This window comes from Elephas maximus, chromosome 16 (genome assembly GCF_024166365.1).
Source record: "Elephas maximus indicus isolate mEleMax1 chromosome 16, mEleMax1 primary haplotype, whole genome shotgun sequence".
NCBI classification, from domain to species: domain Eukaryota; kingdom Metazoa; phylum Chordata; class Mammalia; order Proboscidea; family Elephantidae; genus Elephas; species Elephas maximus.
This window is the reverse complement of record NC_064834.1, coordinates 3,264,380-3,280,492: the sequence shown is the minus strand read 5'-3', so window position 1 is coordinate 3,280,492 and position 16,113 is coordinate 3,264,380. Positions and strand designations below refer to the sequence as shown.

The window sequence follows — 16,113 nt, the reverse complement described above, 5'->3', positions numbered from 1 at the left end:
AAACAGAATGTGGAAATTATCATTAGTATCACATTATCATTAACATTACACACAAGTAAAATTTGCTGAATATCATTCAAAAGTGGTTGCAGCAGTACATCAATAGGGAACTGCCAGAAATTCAAACCAGATTCAGAAGAGGATGTGGAACGAATGATATTATTGCTGATGTCAAATGGATCTTGGCTGAATGCAGAGAATGCCAGAAAGATGTTTACCTGTGTTTTATTGACTACGCTAAGGCATTCAACTGTGTGGATCATAACAAATTATGGATAACATTGCAAAGAATGGAAATTCCAGAACACTTAATTCTGCTCATGAGGAACCTGTACATAGATCAAGAGGCAGTTGTTCGGATAGAACAAGGGGATACTGATTGGTTTAAAGTCAGGAAAAGTGTGCATCAGGGTTGTATCCTTTCACCATTTGTATTCAATCAGTATGCTGAGCAAATAATCTGAGAAGCTGGACTATATGAAGAAGAACGGGGCATCAGGATTGGAGGAAGACTCATTAACAACCTGTGATATGCAGATGACACAACCTTGCTTGCCTAAAGTGAAGAAGACTGAAGCACATACTGATGATCAAAGACCACAGCCTTCAGTGTGGATGACACCTCAACATAAAGAAAGCAAAAATTCTCACAACTGGACCAATAAGCAACATCATGCTAAATAGAAAAAAGACTGATATCAAGAATTTCATTTTCCTTGGATCCACAATCGACACCCATGGAAGCAGCAGTCAAGGAATGGTTCCGTCTCAGAGCAACCCTACAGAAAAAAGAACTAAACGCTGCCCAGTTCTGCACCATCCTCACAGTTGTTGTTATGCTTGAGCCCATTGTTGCAGCCACTGTGCCAATCCCCCTAGTTGAGGGTCTTCCTCTTTTTTGCTGACCCTCTACTTTACCAAGCATGATGTCCTTCTCCAGGGACTGGTCCCTTCTGATAACATGTCCAAGTGTGTGAACCATAGTCTCACCATCCTTCCTTCTACGGAGCATTCTGTCAGTACCTCTTCCAAGACAGATTTGCTCATTCTTTTGGCAGTCGATGGTATATTCGATATTCTTCACCAACACCATATTTCAAAGGCATCAATTCTAATCCAGTCTTCCTTATTCATTGTCCAGCTTTCGCATGCATATGAGGCAATTGAAAATACCATGGCTTGGGTTGGGTGTACCTTAGTCCTCAAAGTGACATCTCTGCTTTTTAACACTTTAAAGAGTTCTTCTGCAGCAGATTCGCCCAGTGCATATTGTATTTGATTTCTGGACTGTTAATCGTTTGCACCACCCAGAGACTCCTCCTAATATGTAAAAACCTATGATTCACGCTTCTGTTGTGGGAGGGAGGCATTGTCCCCAGCTCCTTGCAAAAGAAAGATATTCCGCCTCAAGAGCCCAGGAGGAATTTTTGGGCCAATTAAATCAGAGAGATTTTTATTGCTAATATGTAATTAGTTTTAAAACTAGCAGACTTGGCAAGCCCTGGATGACAATATTTAGATAGAAAAATGGCCCCATCTTGAGTGCTTCTGCAAACCATGACTGAGGCTTTCTGTGGCTGCAGCTGCCTTCTGCCAGAGCTCTCCTTGAAGACCAAGCTCGGCTCTAATTGGTAACTGGACATAAATGTTGACGGAGCTGTGCATACGCAGAACATCTGCCTTGCAAGTCTGCTGCTTGGGATGTCCAGGCAGGCACCCAGGAAAGCCAGCAGCTCAGGAGCTCTCTGAGCCGCCATCCTTTTCCCACAAATTGACAAGCACTGCTGTCTTCCAGACTCAGGGCCAAGTACCTAATTAAATTTCCAGACCAGGATAATTCTGTTGGCTCCTCCTGGGATCAGGAAGGCTCCGTGAGAGGGAAATCCTGAAAGGTCGTGCAGGTCCCTCTGAGACCCCCAGCTCTTCTTTAGCCCCTTTGGTGAACCCACCCAACCTGCTGGGCCCAGGCTTGTGGGCAGATGCTTCTAGAAGTTAACCCTAGCTCTGCCACTTCATCAGAAGGTGTTAACTCCTCTGTAGTGTTGGGCCAGAACTCTGGGGCATGCAAGTTCCTCTTGCGTTCTGTGGGGATGAAGTTCCCTCCTCTCAGGTTGTAATGAAGACTTACAGCACCAAGGGGCAGAAAGCACCCAGGACAGGGCCCAGCATCAAGCAGGAACATGATGCATGCCAACCACAATGTGACTGAATGAGCAGGTCCCCAGTTGGCTGTACATGAAACACCAGGGTGCTTTAGAAGTAGACTCCTGGGCCTCATTCCTGCTCAACTGGGTGAGGATCACGAGGACTCAGGAATTTGTTTTTGTTTTGGCTCTTTAAAGAAACTCTCCAGATAATTCTCAGGTAGTCAGCCAACCCCAGTCTACAGCCAGGGGTTAAGTCACACTGACTTAAACCCACCTGGTTTTAGCCTTAAGTTCACTTCCTATAGGAAGCCCTCCTGGGTTATGGCAGGTGGGAGGGATGAGGCCTCTGCATCCTCAGAGGGACTTGCTGAGACACTCCTTTGGCTTTTGTCTTGGACACTCTTGTCTTAACAACCCGTTGCCATTGAGATGACTCCGATTCACGGCAACCCTGTGTGTGTAAGAGTAGCACTGTGCTCTGTAGAGCTTTTAATGGCTGGTTTTTTAAATAATTTATTTGATTGTTGTTGTTGAGCATATACACAGCAAACATACACCAATTCGACAGTTTCTGCTTGTATAATTCAGTGACTTCGACTACATTCTTCAAGTTGTGCAATCATTCTCATCTTCCTTTTCTGAGTTCTTCAATTAACATAAACTCACTGTCCCTTAAGTTTCCCATCTCATCTTCTGAGTTGTTGTTGTCAATTTGATCTCATATAGATAGATCTTAAAAGGGCACAATGCTCAAGGCAGGCATTCTTTACTAGTTAAGCTAAACTATTGTCTGATTTTAAAAAGATTTCAGGGGATGTTTTTGGTTTAAGGTTTAAAGATTACCCCAGGGCAATAGTTTCAGAGGTTCATCCAGCCTCCATGGCTCCAGAAAGTCTGGACTTCACGAGATTTTGAAATTCTGTTCTGCATTTTCCCCTTTTTGATCAGGATTCTTCTATAGAATCTTTGATCAAAATGTTCAGTAACAGTAGCCAGGCACCATCCAATTCTCCTAGTCTCATGACAAGGGAGGCAGTTGTTCGTGGAAGCAATTAGCTACACATTCCATTTTTCTCCTCCTATTCCCAACTCTCCTTCTTCCTCTGTTGCTCCAGGTGAGTAAAGATCAATTGTTGTGCCTTGGGTGGCTGCTTTCAAGCTTTTAAGACCCCAGGCACTACGCAACAAAACAGGAGGTAGAACAGAAGCACTAAACACGTTATTAAGCCAATTAACTGGGATGTCCCATGAAACCATGACCCTAAACTTCCAAACCAAGGAACCAAATACCACGATTGGCTGATTTTTTGTAAACAGATCACCAGGCCTTTCCTCCAAGGACCCTCTGGGTAGACTCAAACCTCCAACCTTCTGGTTAGCAGCCTAGCATGCTAATTGCTCCTGACTCCCCAACAAGACCATAGGCTCCTCGAGGGCAGTGACAGTCCTTATGGGTCTTGTACCCATCAGCACCCAAAAAGGCCCTTTATGTCACCCGTGGATGACCAGGTGCTGATAGCAATGACAGTGCCCACGCTCATTCTGTGCAATACTCTGAGTGAGCTCTGTGCAGAAAGCCCATGCAAGGGGCTCTGGGATGCGAGGACATAGGAGCACAAGAGGGTGGTGGTCAGGGGCTTTGGGGGTAGACAGCCCTGCTTCACCACTGGAGGGCAACTTGCTTCTGTGAGCTCTGCCACCTTTCAGTATTGTGGAGGAGGGTCAGGTTGGGTGAGCAGCCTGTGGCTCCCAAAAAGAAGGGTCCTACTTGGGGGTGAGGGGTGATGCACAGGGTCAGGGAAGGCTCTCAAAGGAGAGAGGGTTGATGAAATGAACGGCTGGGGTGGATAAGCCCTGTCCCTGTAGGCCTCAGTTGGCAGCATGAGGATTCAGACACTTTTCTCTAAGCTCAGGCTCTTCATTGCAGCCCTCAGCCAGGATGAGGGAAGATCAGTCTCTGGTTGAGGCCTCCCGCTGGACAGCGCCTGCCTTAGGGTCCAGTGCCCCAGCCCTGGTCATATCCCAGGACCTAGGAAAGGAGCTGAGGACCTCAGGACTTCGGCTCAGAGGACTTGGGGACTATGATGCCCTCAAATGTTCTACCTGTAAGTCCGCATGTTAACTGGGACACTACTGTGGACCAGAGAGATCCTCTACCCCTAATACTATGGGCAGGTAGCCAAACCATTGCAGCCTCCCACAAGTTAAGAATTTGAGCTATCGTTTGCAGTGATTGCCCACCATCCCCAAGGAACCAGCAGGACAATCCCATCTCATGCCACATATCCATTTACAGGGACACTGTCAGAACCCCAAGCCTGTTCCATGTGATCCCTAATGGACACAGACCTCACCACCTCTCCTTTCCTCCTTCCTAAACCCTTCACCATGCCTGCCTTGGGACTGCCTGCTCTATTGTATCACTCACCTCCTCTGGAAACATTCCATTTACCTCAGCGTCCACGGGGTGTGGGGCTCCTCTTGGGGCCCACCTCCCCTACGGCCTCTTCCACTCTCCAACTTGTGGCCAGAAGGTTGGGGTGAGGGCTTCCTTGCTCTCTTTTTTCACTTCTAAACCATTCTCCTCCTTCTTTCCCTTCACAGCGGGAGCCACTAGACTTCATCCTGTAGCTGTGCTCTACCAATCTCCTCATAACTCCCTGTCATAGATTGAATTGTGTCCCCAAAAATGTCTGTCAACTTGGCTGGGTGACGATTGTGTGACTCTCTACCATTTCATCAACTGATGTGATTTCTCTATGTGTTGTAAATCCTATCACCATGATGTAATAAAATGGATTGTTGTTGTTAGGTGCCGTCGAATCAGTTCTGACTCATAGCGACCCTATGCACAACAGAACAAAACACTGCCCGGTCCTGAGCCATCCTTACAATCGTTGTTATGCTTGAGCTTATTGTTGCAGCCACTGTGTCAATCCACCTCGTGGAGGGTCTTCCTCTTTTCCACTGACCCTGTACTCTGCCAAGCATGATGTCCTTCTCCAGGGACTGATCTCTTCTGACAACATGTCCAAAGGATCTTGCAATCCTTGCTTCTAAGGGGCATTCTGGTTGTACTTCTTCTAAGAGAGATTTGTTCGTTCTTTTGGCAGTCCATGGTATGTTCAACATTCTTCTCCAACACCACGATTCAAAGGCATTAATTCTTCTTCGGTCTTCCTTATTCACTGTCCAGCTTTCACATGCATATGATGTAATTGAAAATACCATGCTTGGGTCAGGAGCACCTTAGCCTTCAGGGTGACGTCTTTGCTCTTCAACATTTTAAAGAGGTCCTTTGCAGCAGATTTGCCCAATGCAATGCATCGTTTGATTTCTTGACTTCTGCTTCCATGGTTGTTGATTGTGGACCCAAGTAAAATGAAATCCTTGACAACTTCAATCTTTTCTCCGTTTATCATAATGTGGCTCATTGGACCAGTTGTGAGGATTTTTGTTTTCTTTATGTTGAGGTGCAATCCATACTGAAGGCTGTGGTCTTTGATCTTCATTAGGAAGTGCTTCCAGTCCTCTTCACTTTCAGCGAGCAAGGTTATGTCATCTGCATATCACAGGTTGTTAATGAGTCTTCCTCCAATCCTGATGCCCTGTTCTTCTTCATATAGTCCAGCTTCTCGGATTATTTGCTCAAAATACAGATTGAATAGGTATGGTGAAAGAATACAACCCTGACACACACTTTTCCTGACTTTAAACCAATCAATATCCCCTTGTTCTGTCCGAACAACTGCCTCTTGATCTATGTAAAGCTTCCTCATGAGCACAATTAAGTGTTCTGGAATTTCCATTCTTTGCAATGTTATCCATAATTTGTTATGATCCACACAGTCGAATGCCTTTGCATAGCCAATAAAACACAGGTAAACATCCTTCTGGTATTCTCTGCTTTCAGCCAGGATCCATCTGACATCATCAATGATATTCCTGGTTCCACATCCTCTTCTGAAACTGGCCTGAATTTCTGGCAGTTCCCTGTCAATATACTGCTGCAGCCATTTTTGAATGATCTTCAGCAAAATTTTGCTTGCGTGTGATATTAATGATATTTTTCTATAATTTCCACATTCGGTTCGATCACCTTTCTTGGGAAAAAAACCACCCAGTGCTGTAGTAGGCATAAATATGGATCTCTTCCAGTCAGTTGGCCAGGAAGCTGTCTTCCATGTTTCTTGGCATAGACAAGTGAGCACCTCCAGCACTGCATCTGTTTGTTGAAACGTCTCAATTGATATTCCGTCAATTCCTAGAACCTTGTTTTTTGCCAATGCCTTCAGAGCAGCTTGGACTTCTTCCTTCAGTACCATCGGTTCCTGATCATATGCCACCTCTTGAAATGGTTGAATATTGACTAATTTCTTTTTGGTATAATGACTCTGTATTCCTTCCATCTTCTTTTGATGCTTCCTGCGTAGTTTAATATTTTCCCCATAGAATCCTTTACCATTGCGACTCAAGGCTTGAATTTTTTCTTCAGTTCTTTCAGCTCGAGAAATGCTAAGCATGTTCTTCCCTTTTGGTTTTCCATCTCCAGCTCTTTGCACATGTCATTATAATACATTACTTTGTCTTTTGGAGATGCCCTTTGAAATCTTCTGTTCAGTTCTTTTACTTCATCAATTCTTCCTTTTGCTTCAGCTGCTTGTTGTTCGAGAGCAAGTTTCAGAGTCTCCTCTGACATCCATCTTGGTCTTTTCTTTCTTTCCTGTCTTTTCAATGACCTCTTGCTTTCTTCATGTAAGATGTCCTTGATGTCATTCCACAACTTGTCTGGTCTTCGGTCACTAGTGTTCAATGCGTCAAATCCATTCTTCAGGTAGTCCCTAAATTCAGAAGAGATGTACTTAAGGTCATATTTTGGCTCCTGTGAACTTGCTCTGATTTTCTTCAGTTTCAGATTGAACTTGCATATGAGCAATTGATGGTCTGTTCCACAGTCGGCCCCTGGCCTTGTTCTGACTGATGATATTGAGCTTTTCCATCGTCTCTTTCCACAGATGTAGTCGATTTGATTTCTATGTGTTCCATCTGGACAGGTCCATGTGTTGCTGAAAGAAGGTATTTGCAATGAAGAAGTCGTTGGTCTTGCAAAATTCTATCATTCGATCTCCGGCATTGTTTCTATCACCAAGGCCATATTTTCCAACTACTGATCCTTCTTCTTTGTTTCCAACTTTCCCATTCCAATCACCAGTAATTATCAATGCATCTTGATTGCATGTTCAATCAATTTCAGACTGCAGCAGCTGACAAAAATCTTCTATTTCTTCATCTTTGGCTCTAGCGGTTGGTGCATAAATTTGAATAACAGTCGTGTTAACTGGTCTTCCTTGGTCTTCCTTGTAGGCGTATGGATATTATCCTTTCACTGACAGCATTGTACTTCAGGATAGATCTTGAAATGTTCTTTTTGACAATGAATGCCACACCTTTCCTCTTCAAGTTGCCATTCCTAGCATAGTAGACTATATGATTGTCCGATTCAAAATGGGCAATACCAGTCCATTTCAGCTCACTAATGCCTAGGATATCGATGTTTATGTGTTCCATTTCATTTTTGATGATTTCCAATTTTCCTAGATTCATACTTTGTATATTCCAGGTTCCAATTATTAATGGATGTTTGCAGCTGTTTGTTCTCATTTTGAGTAATGCCACTTCAGCAAATGAAGGTCCCGAAAGCTTTACTCCATCCATGACACTAAGGTCGACTCTACTTTGAGGAGGCAGCTCTTCCCCAGTCATCTTTTGAGTGCCTTCCAACCTGAGAGGCTCATCTCCCAGCACTATATCAGATAATGTTCTGCTGCTATTCATAAGGTTTTCACTGGTTAATGCTTTTCAGAAGTAGACTGCCAGGTCCTTCTTCCTAGCCTGTCTTAGTCTGGAAGCTCAGCTGAAACCTGTCCTCCATGGGTGACCCTGCTGGCATCTGAATACCGGTGGCATAGCTTCCAGCATCAGAGCAACACGCAAGCCCCCACAGTATGACTCCCCTACGTGTCTGTAAAAATGGATTAGCAGCAGTTCTATTGATGAGATGTACAAGATTAGATAGGGTCTTAATCCAGTCTCTTTTGAGATATAAAAGAGAGATGTGAGTAGAGAGACATGGGTACCTCATACCATGAAGAAAGCAGCAGCAGGAGCAGAGCTCATCTTTTGGACTTGAGGTTCCTGTGCTGAGATGCTCCCAGACCAAGGGAAGCTTGATGACAAGGAACTTCCTCCAGACCAGAGCAGACAAAGAGAAAAAGATTTACCCTTGAGCTGACACCCTGAATTTGGACTTGTAGCCTACTAGATGTGAGAGAATAAATTTCTCTTTGTTAAAGCCATCCACTTGTGGTATTTCTGTTATAGTAGCACTAGATGACTAAGACATTCTCCATTGTGGAGATTTAGGCTCCTAGTTCACCTTCTTCCTCCCCATCATTGCTAATATCATTCTCAGCAACTTTGATATCCATCTGGATGACCCAGACAATATTCTCATCTCTCAATGCCCCAACCACCCCATGATCACATCTTTGAACCTCTCATTTCCAGGAACTGACCATCTCTGAAATTTGTTTCAAGTCTCTCACACTCTGACCACACTCTTAACTTTCTAATTCAAAAGCTTTTCATAGCCCTCACTGAGATCTCCAAAATCCACCAGCCCACAACTTATTTTACAGTAATCTCCCCTTATCTGTAGGGATACATTCCAAGACCTCCCGTGGATGCCTGAAGCTGCAGATAGTACAGAACCCTACATATAAGTTGTTTTGTCCTACACATACATACCTATGATAAAGTTTAATTTATACATTATGCACCGTAAGAGATTAACGACAATAACTAATAATAACATAGAACAATTATAACAATATACCATAATAAAAGTTATGTGAATGATGGAGCAGGATGGTGTGAGATTTCATCACGCTACGTACTCATTTAACGTTTTCAAACTGCGGTAACTGAAACCGAGAAAGGTGAAACCGCAGATGAAGGAGGGCCACTGTACTATCCATCCTCCTCCCATCTTTCGCTTCTCTCCTTACTCAGTTTAGATTCCAACATTGCAACCGCTTCCTTACCATACCTTCTCCCTCTCCCTTGGTTGCATTCATCTGGCTAAACCCAACAACCCATCTTCTCCTTTCCCAATCCTCAGGAGCTGAACATCGTGGGGGCAAAAGTCATGTAACAACACTAATTAGTTTCTCCTAAAATGTATGACCTCAAACTGTCATAAATATGAGCTCAACATAGTCCAGAAATCTTACTAAGTTTCTGAGTAAATCTCTTTCCCAGTTTCCTAGCGGCTGCTTCATATGTTCTCTTTCGTCTTCTGAGTCTCTATGTAGCTTAAACGGTTAACATGCTCAGCTGCTAACCAAGACATTGGTGGTTTGAGTCCACCCAGAGGAGCCTCAGAAGAAAGGCCTGGTGATTTACTTCAGAAAAGTCAAAACATTGAAAACCCTGTGGACCATACTTTAGATCACAAAGCAGGTCTTGAAAAATTTAAAAAGACTGAAATCATACAAAGTGTTCTCTCTGAACACGACAGAGTAAAGCTAGAAATCGATAACAGAAAAAAAAAAACCTGGAAAATATACAAAAAAAATGGAAGTTAAACAACATGCTATTAAACTACCAATGGGTCAAGGAAGAGATCACAAATGTCTTAGAGTCAGATGAAAATGAAAGTATAACATTCCAAAGCTTGTGGGATATGGCAAAGGCTTTACTCAGAGGGAAACTTATAGCAATAAAAGCCTGCATAAAAAAAGAAGAAAGATCTCAAATTAACAGCCTAACTCAACAACTCCAGGAACTAGAAAGAGAAGAACAAGTTAAGCCTAATAAAGGAAATAACAAAGATCAGAGTTACAATAAACAAGATTGAAAACAGAAAAACAATAGAGAAAATCAATAAAACTAGAAGTTGGTTCTGTGAAAAGATCAATAAAATTGACAAATCTCTAGCCAGGCTGACAAAGAAGCGAATAACCAGAATAAAAAATGAAAAAGGGGACATTACAACTGACCCAATAGAAATTGCTACAGATTAAATTGTGTCCCCCAAAAATGTGTTACCAACTTGGCTGGGCCAGTTGTGTAACTGTCCACCATTTTGTCATCTGACATGATTTTTCCTGTGCTGTAAATCCTACCTCCATGATTTTTGATGAGGCAGGATTAGGGGCAGTTATGTTAATGAGGCAGATCTCAATCAGCAGGATTAGGTTATATTTTGAGTCAACCTCTTTTGAGATATAAAAGAGAGAATCCAGACGAGAGGAGGGGGACCTCATGCCACCAAGAAAGAAGCACCAGGAGCAGAGCACGTCCTTTGGATCCAGGGTCCCTGTACTGAGAAACTCTTAGACCAGGGAAAGATTGGTGACCAGGGTCTTCTCCCAGATCCACTTGTGGCATTTCTGTTATAGTAACACTGGATGACTAAGACAGAAATAAAGAGGATTTGACAGAATATTATGAACACCTGTATGGTAACAGACTGTATAACCTAGATGAAACAGATAAATTGTTAGACGTACACAGCCTACCCAAACTAGCTGAAAAGGAAACAGAAAGTCTCAACAGACCCATAACAAGTGAAGAGATTGAATCAGTAATCAAAAACCTCTCAACAACAACAACAAATGTCCTGGACCAGAGAGCTTCACTGGGGAATTCTACCAAACATTTAGAGAAGAATTGACATTGATACTCTTTAAAGTCTTCCAAAAGATAAAGAAGGAAGGAGTAGTCCCTAATTCATTCTATGAAACAAACATAACCCTGGTACCCAAGCCAGACAAAAAACCACAAGAAAAGAAAACTACAGGGCAATATCTCTTATGAATATAGATATAAAAATCCTCAACAAAATACTAGCTAACAGAATTCAACAGCATATTAAAAGAGTCATACACCATGACCAAGTGGGATTTATTCCAGGAATGCAGGGATGGTTCAATATTAGAAAATTAAATCAATGTAGTATACCACATATCATTGCTGATGTCAAATGGAACTTGGCTGAAAGCAGAGAATGCCAGAAAGATGTTTACCTGTTTTTTATTGACTATGCAAAGGCATTTGACTGTGTGGATCATAACAAATTATAGATAACACTGCAAAGAATGGGAGCTCCAGAACATTTAATTGAGCTCCTGTGGAACCTGTGCATAGACAAAGAGGCAGTCATTCGAACAGAACAAGGAGATACTACTGCATGGTTTAAAATCAAAAGAAAGGTGTGTGTCGGAGTTGTGTCCTTTCACCATACTTATTCAATCTGTATAGTGAGCAAATAATCGGAGAAGAACGTGGCAGATGACACAACGTTGCTTGCTGAAAGAGAAGAGGACTTGAAGCACTTATTGATAAAGATCTGAGACTACAGCCTTTAGCAAGGATTATACCTCAACATAAAGAAAACAAAAATCCTCACGACTGGACCAATAAGCAATATCATGATAAATGGGAGAAAAGATTGAAGTTGTTAAAGATTTCATTTTACTTGGATCCGTAATCAACACCCATGGAAGCAGCAGTCAAGAAATCAAACGATGCATTGCATTGGGCAAATCTGCTGCAAAAGGCCTCTTTGAAGTGTTAAAAAGCAAATATGTCACTTTGAAGACTAAGATGCACCTGACCTAAGGCACTGTATTTTCAATAACCTCATACGCATGCAATGAATAAGGAAGAGCAAGGAAGAACTGATGACTTTGAATTATGGTTGGTGAAGAATGTTGAATAGACCATGGACTGCCAGAAGGACAAACAAATCTGTCTTGGAAGAAGTACAGCCAGAATGCTCCTTAGAAGCAAGAATGGCGAGACTTTGTCTCATGTACTTTGGACATGTTACCAGTAGGGACCAGTCCCTGGAGAAGGACATCATGCTTGGTAGAGGGTCAGTGAAAGAGAGGAAGGCCCACAATGACATGTATTGACACAGAGGCTGCAACAATGGGCTCAAGCACAGCAACAATTGTGAGGAGGGCACAGGACTGGGCAGTGTTTTGTTCTGTTGCGTAGGATGCCTGTGAGTCAGAACCAACTCATCAGCACCTAATGACAACAATGACATACAGCTACAGTAATCAAAACAGCCTGGTACTGGTATAATAATAAACACATAGACCAATGGAATAGAACTGAGAGTCCAGAAATAAACCAACACATTTATGTTCAACTGATTTTTGACAAGGTTGCTAAATCCCTTCAATAGTGAAAGAAGAGTCTCTTCAATAAATGGTGCTGGGATAATGGGATTTCCACATGCAGAAAAATGAAACAGGATCCATGCCTTACACCATACACAAAAACAAATTCAAAATGGGATTAAGAACCTAAATGTGCAAATTAAACTGAAAAAAAAAAAACTGGTTGCCATTGAGTCGATTCCGACTCATAGCAGCCTATAGGTCTAAGTAGAACTGCCCCATAGGGTTTCCAAGGGGTGCCTGGCGGATTGGAGTTGGCAACCTTTTGGTTAGCAGCCTAAGCTGTTAACCAGTACGCCACCAGGGTTTCCAAATGTGCAAACTAAAACTATAAAATTCTTGGAAGAAGAAGCAATGGCAATGCTGTCAGGCCTAGCTTTTAACAATGGATTATCTAATAACAAAAGCACAAACAACAAAACACAAAATAAGTAAATGGAACCTCACAAAAATGTAAAACTTTTGTTCATCAAAAGACTTTACCAAAAAGCGTGAAAAGACAAGCTACTGACTGGGAGAGTATCTTCAGAAACCATGTATCTGACAAGAATCTAATAGACAAAATATACACGAAATTTCAACAACTTAACAACAAAAAGGCAAATAACCCAATCAGAAAATGGGCAAAGGACTTGAATAGACATTTCACCAAAGAGGACATTCAAATAGCCACCAACCACATGAAAAGGTGCTCAGCATCATTAGCCATCAGAGAGTGACAAATCAAAATCACAATCAAAACCTTTTCACTCCCACTAGAATGGCTAAGATTGAAAAAAAAAAAAAAAAACCCAGAAAATAACAAATGGTAGTCAGGATGTGGGCAAATTGGAACCCTTATCCATTGCTGGTGGGAATCAAAATGTACAGCCATTGAGGAAAACAGTGTGGCAGTTCCTCAAAAAAAAACTAAAAATAGAAATACCGTATGACCCAGGAATACCACTCCTAGGCATACACCCAAAGACTTGAAAACAGAGACTCAGAAAGAGACTTGTACAACAGTGTTCATTGCAACACTATTCACAGTAGCCAAAAGGTGGAAACAACTTAAATGTCCATGAACAGATGAATGGACAAATGAAATGTGGTACATACATATACTCCGCCAGTTGGAGAAATGATGTCTTGATACATGCTACAGTACGGATGGAGCTTGAAGACATTATGCTGAGTGAAATAAGCCAATCACAAAAGGACAAACATTGTATGACCTCATTTATATAAGAAGATACAAACATATATATAAAGACAAGAAAAGACAAATGTTCTACTCTGCCACACAGGCAGTCACCATATAATATGAAGCCAACTCGATGGCAACTAGTTTCCTTTGCCTTCAGAATACCTCCTCCTGCCACCTGAGAAGTGACCGTTCAGGAGTCCCCCTCCATCAGCTGAAGTCCCACAGGCATCTGTCCCAAGTTTTCTGTTTTCCCTGCATCAATCAATGGCCTCTTAATCTCTGGGCTCCGTCTTCTTTTGCTTTTGAAAGAACCCCAGTCCTCCATTCATCTTCTCTCTCCTTGTCAACAATTCCTTTCTATTACTGCATAATTTCTGTCAGCATACAGCCATGTACTTACATTTCCTACTAAAAAACTTCACTTGACTCCCATCCTTTTCCAGTGACTCCCCCATTTCCCTGCTCCCTTTAATACCAAATTGTCTGAAAAGAGTCGTCTACACTTACTGGTTCTAGTTATTGGCTGTTTCATCAACACTTTCTTTCTGCAATTGAATCATTTCACTGTCCAGCATTCACATGTTTTGTAGAAGGTCAGCAAAATTGAAAGAAACCCTTGATGAGCTGGGTTGACACAATAGCAGCAACAATGGGTTCAAACATCAAAGGTCATAAAGATGGCTAAGACCAGTCAATGTTTCCTTCTGTTATACATTAAGTCGCCACGAGTCAGAGCTGACTTGATGAAAACAGGCAACAAAAACATTGGACCATTCCCATCAGCATCCAATCATTCATTCTTCAAACTACACCAGTCTGAATCATTGGACAAGATCACCAATGACTTCAGGGTTGCTAATTCCGTGTCTCCTCTCTGTTCTGTTCTTCCTTGACCTCTCGGCAGAATTCCATGTTGGCTGGCTGACTCCTTTTCCCCAAAGCCCTCTTCCCTATTGTGTTTTTGTGACTCATCTCCTGGTTTTCCCTTTACTATTCTGGCTGCTCTTTCTCCATCCCCTTCACGTCTTTCTCTACCTGACCTCAGGGCCCCTGTGCTTCCATTTCTGGATGATCTCATCCAGGCTCATGACTTTAAATATCACTTATGTGCTGATGGCTCTCAAATTGATCTCTCTGGCTCGACCTCTCCTCTGAGCTCCAGACACATAGATCTAACTTGACGTCTCCACTTAGGTGACTCAAGGCATCTCAAACCTAACATACTCGGGAACAATTTCTCTATTCCATAGCCACTCCCCCATCCTGTTTCCCATCTTAGTAAACGGTACCACTATCCACTCAGTTGCTCAAATGAAAAACCCTAGGGACCTTTCTCATTTCTCTTTTCCTTCCTGTTGCCTCTACTTTCAAAATATATCTAGACTCCATTCATCTCTTTCCATCTTCGCTCTTTAGATAAAGCTGCCATAACCTTTCAAGTTTAAGCTGAAAGTCTCCTGCATGGCCTCTGTGTTCCTTTTCTGTGGACAGGAGTTGCTTCAGGGACCCGCAAGGGCTTCCCTATAGTGCCGACGACACAGTCATCGCTAACTGGCTTAATTGAGTTTCCAGACGGAATGCCCATGTTTGTCCTCCTTGCTGTTGCCCTTCCTCAGAAACAGCATTTCCATTCAGAAAGCTGGATCAAATGCCATTAACAAATTAATTCCAATTAGTTCCGCCTAAGCACTCAGGCCTGAGGGCAATCCTGGTCAGTTCTGGAGGGAGATGTCGTGGGCCTGGCCTCTAATAAAGTGTAGACCATATTGGAAGCTGAAGTGATTATGCCTGTCTCTGTCCCTGGAGGGGAGAGGAGTGGGGTTGAATCACACTGGGATCTCCCATGGGAATGAACTCACTTTTAAATGATGTTGTTGTTGTATGCCATTGAGCCGATTCTGATGCATAGCAACCCAATGTGACAGAATAGAACCGCCCTGTAGGGTTTCCCAGGCTGTAATCTTTATGGGGAGCAAATCAAGTCTTTTCTCCCGATGAGCCCTGGTGGCATAGTGGTTAAAGTGATTAACTGCTAACTGAAAGGTCAGCAGTTCAAAATGACAGCAGTGGGCTTTTTTCCTCCCATGTTGCAGCTGGTGCGTTCGAGCTGCCGACATTTTGGTTAGCAGCCGAGCACTTAACCACTGGGCCACCAGGGCTCCTTTTTTCAAATGAGTTACTGATTTCCAACTTGGTGGTCAAGTCCATGGGAAACAAGGTCAATGTCACCTCCCTGTGGCCTGTGCAGCCTGCTATAAGAACTGAGCATTCAGCAGGTGCCCAATAATTAAAAGCTAAAACAAAAAACCCGTTGCTGTCAAATCGATTCCGACTCATAGCGACCCTATAGGACAGAGTCGAACTGCCCCATATGGTTTCCAAGGAGCGCCTGGTAGATTCAAACTGCCGACCTTTTGGTTAGCAGCTGTAGCTCTTAACCACTATGCCACAGGGTTTCCTTAATTAAAGGTAAGAAAAATTAACTGGGAAACATTTGGGGTCCAGTGCCATTAGTAACACTTCATCC

At 42.7% G+C, this 16,113-nt stretch overlaps 1 protein-coding gene across 1 annotated transcript in view; it reads right to left on the bottom strand.

Moving 5' to 3' along the window:
* The window catches only part of CHAT (choline O-acetyltransferase), a 66,788-nt gene that overhangs the window by 33,882 nt on the left and 16,793 nt on the right, over window positions 1-16,113 (bottom strand). The gene's annotated exons all lie outside the window — the stretch shown is intronic.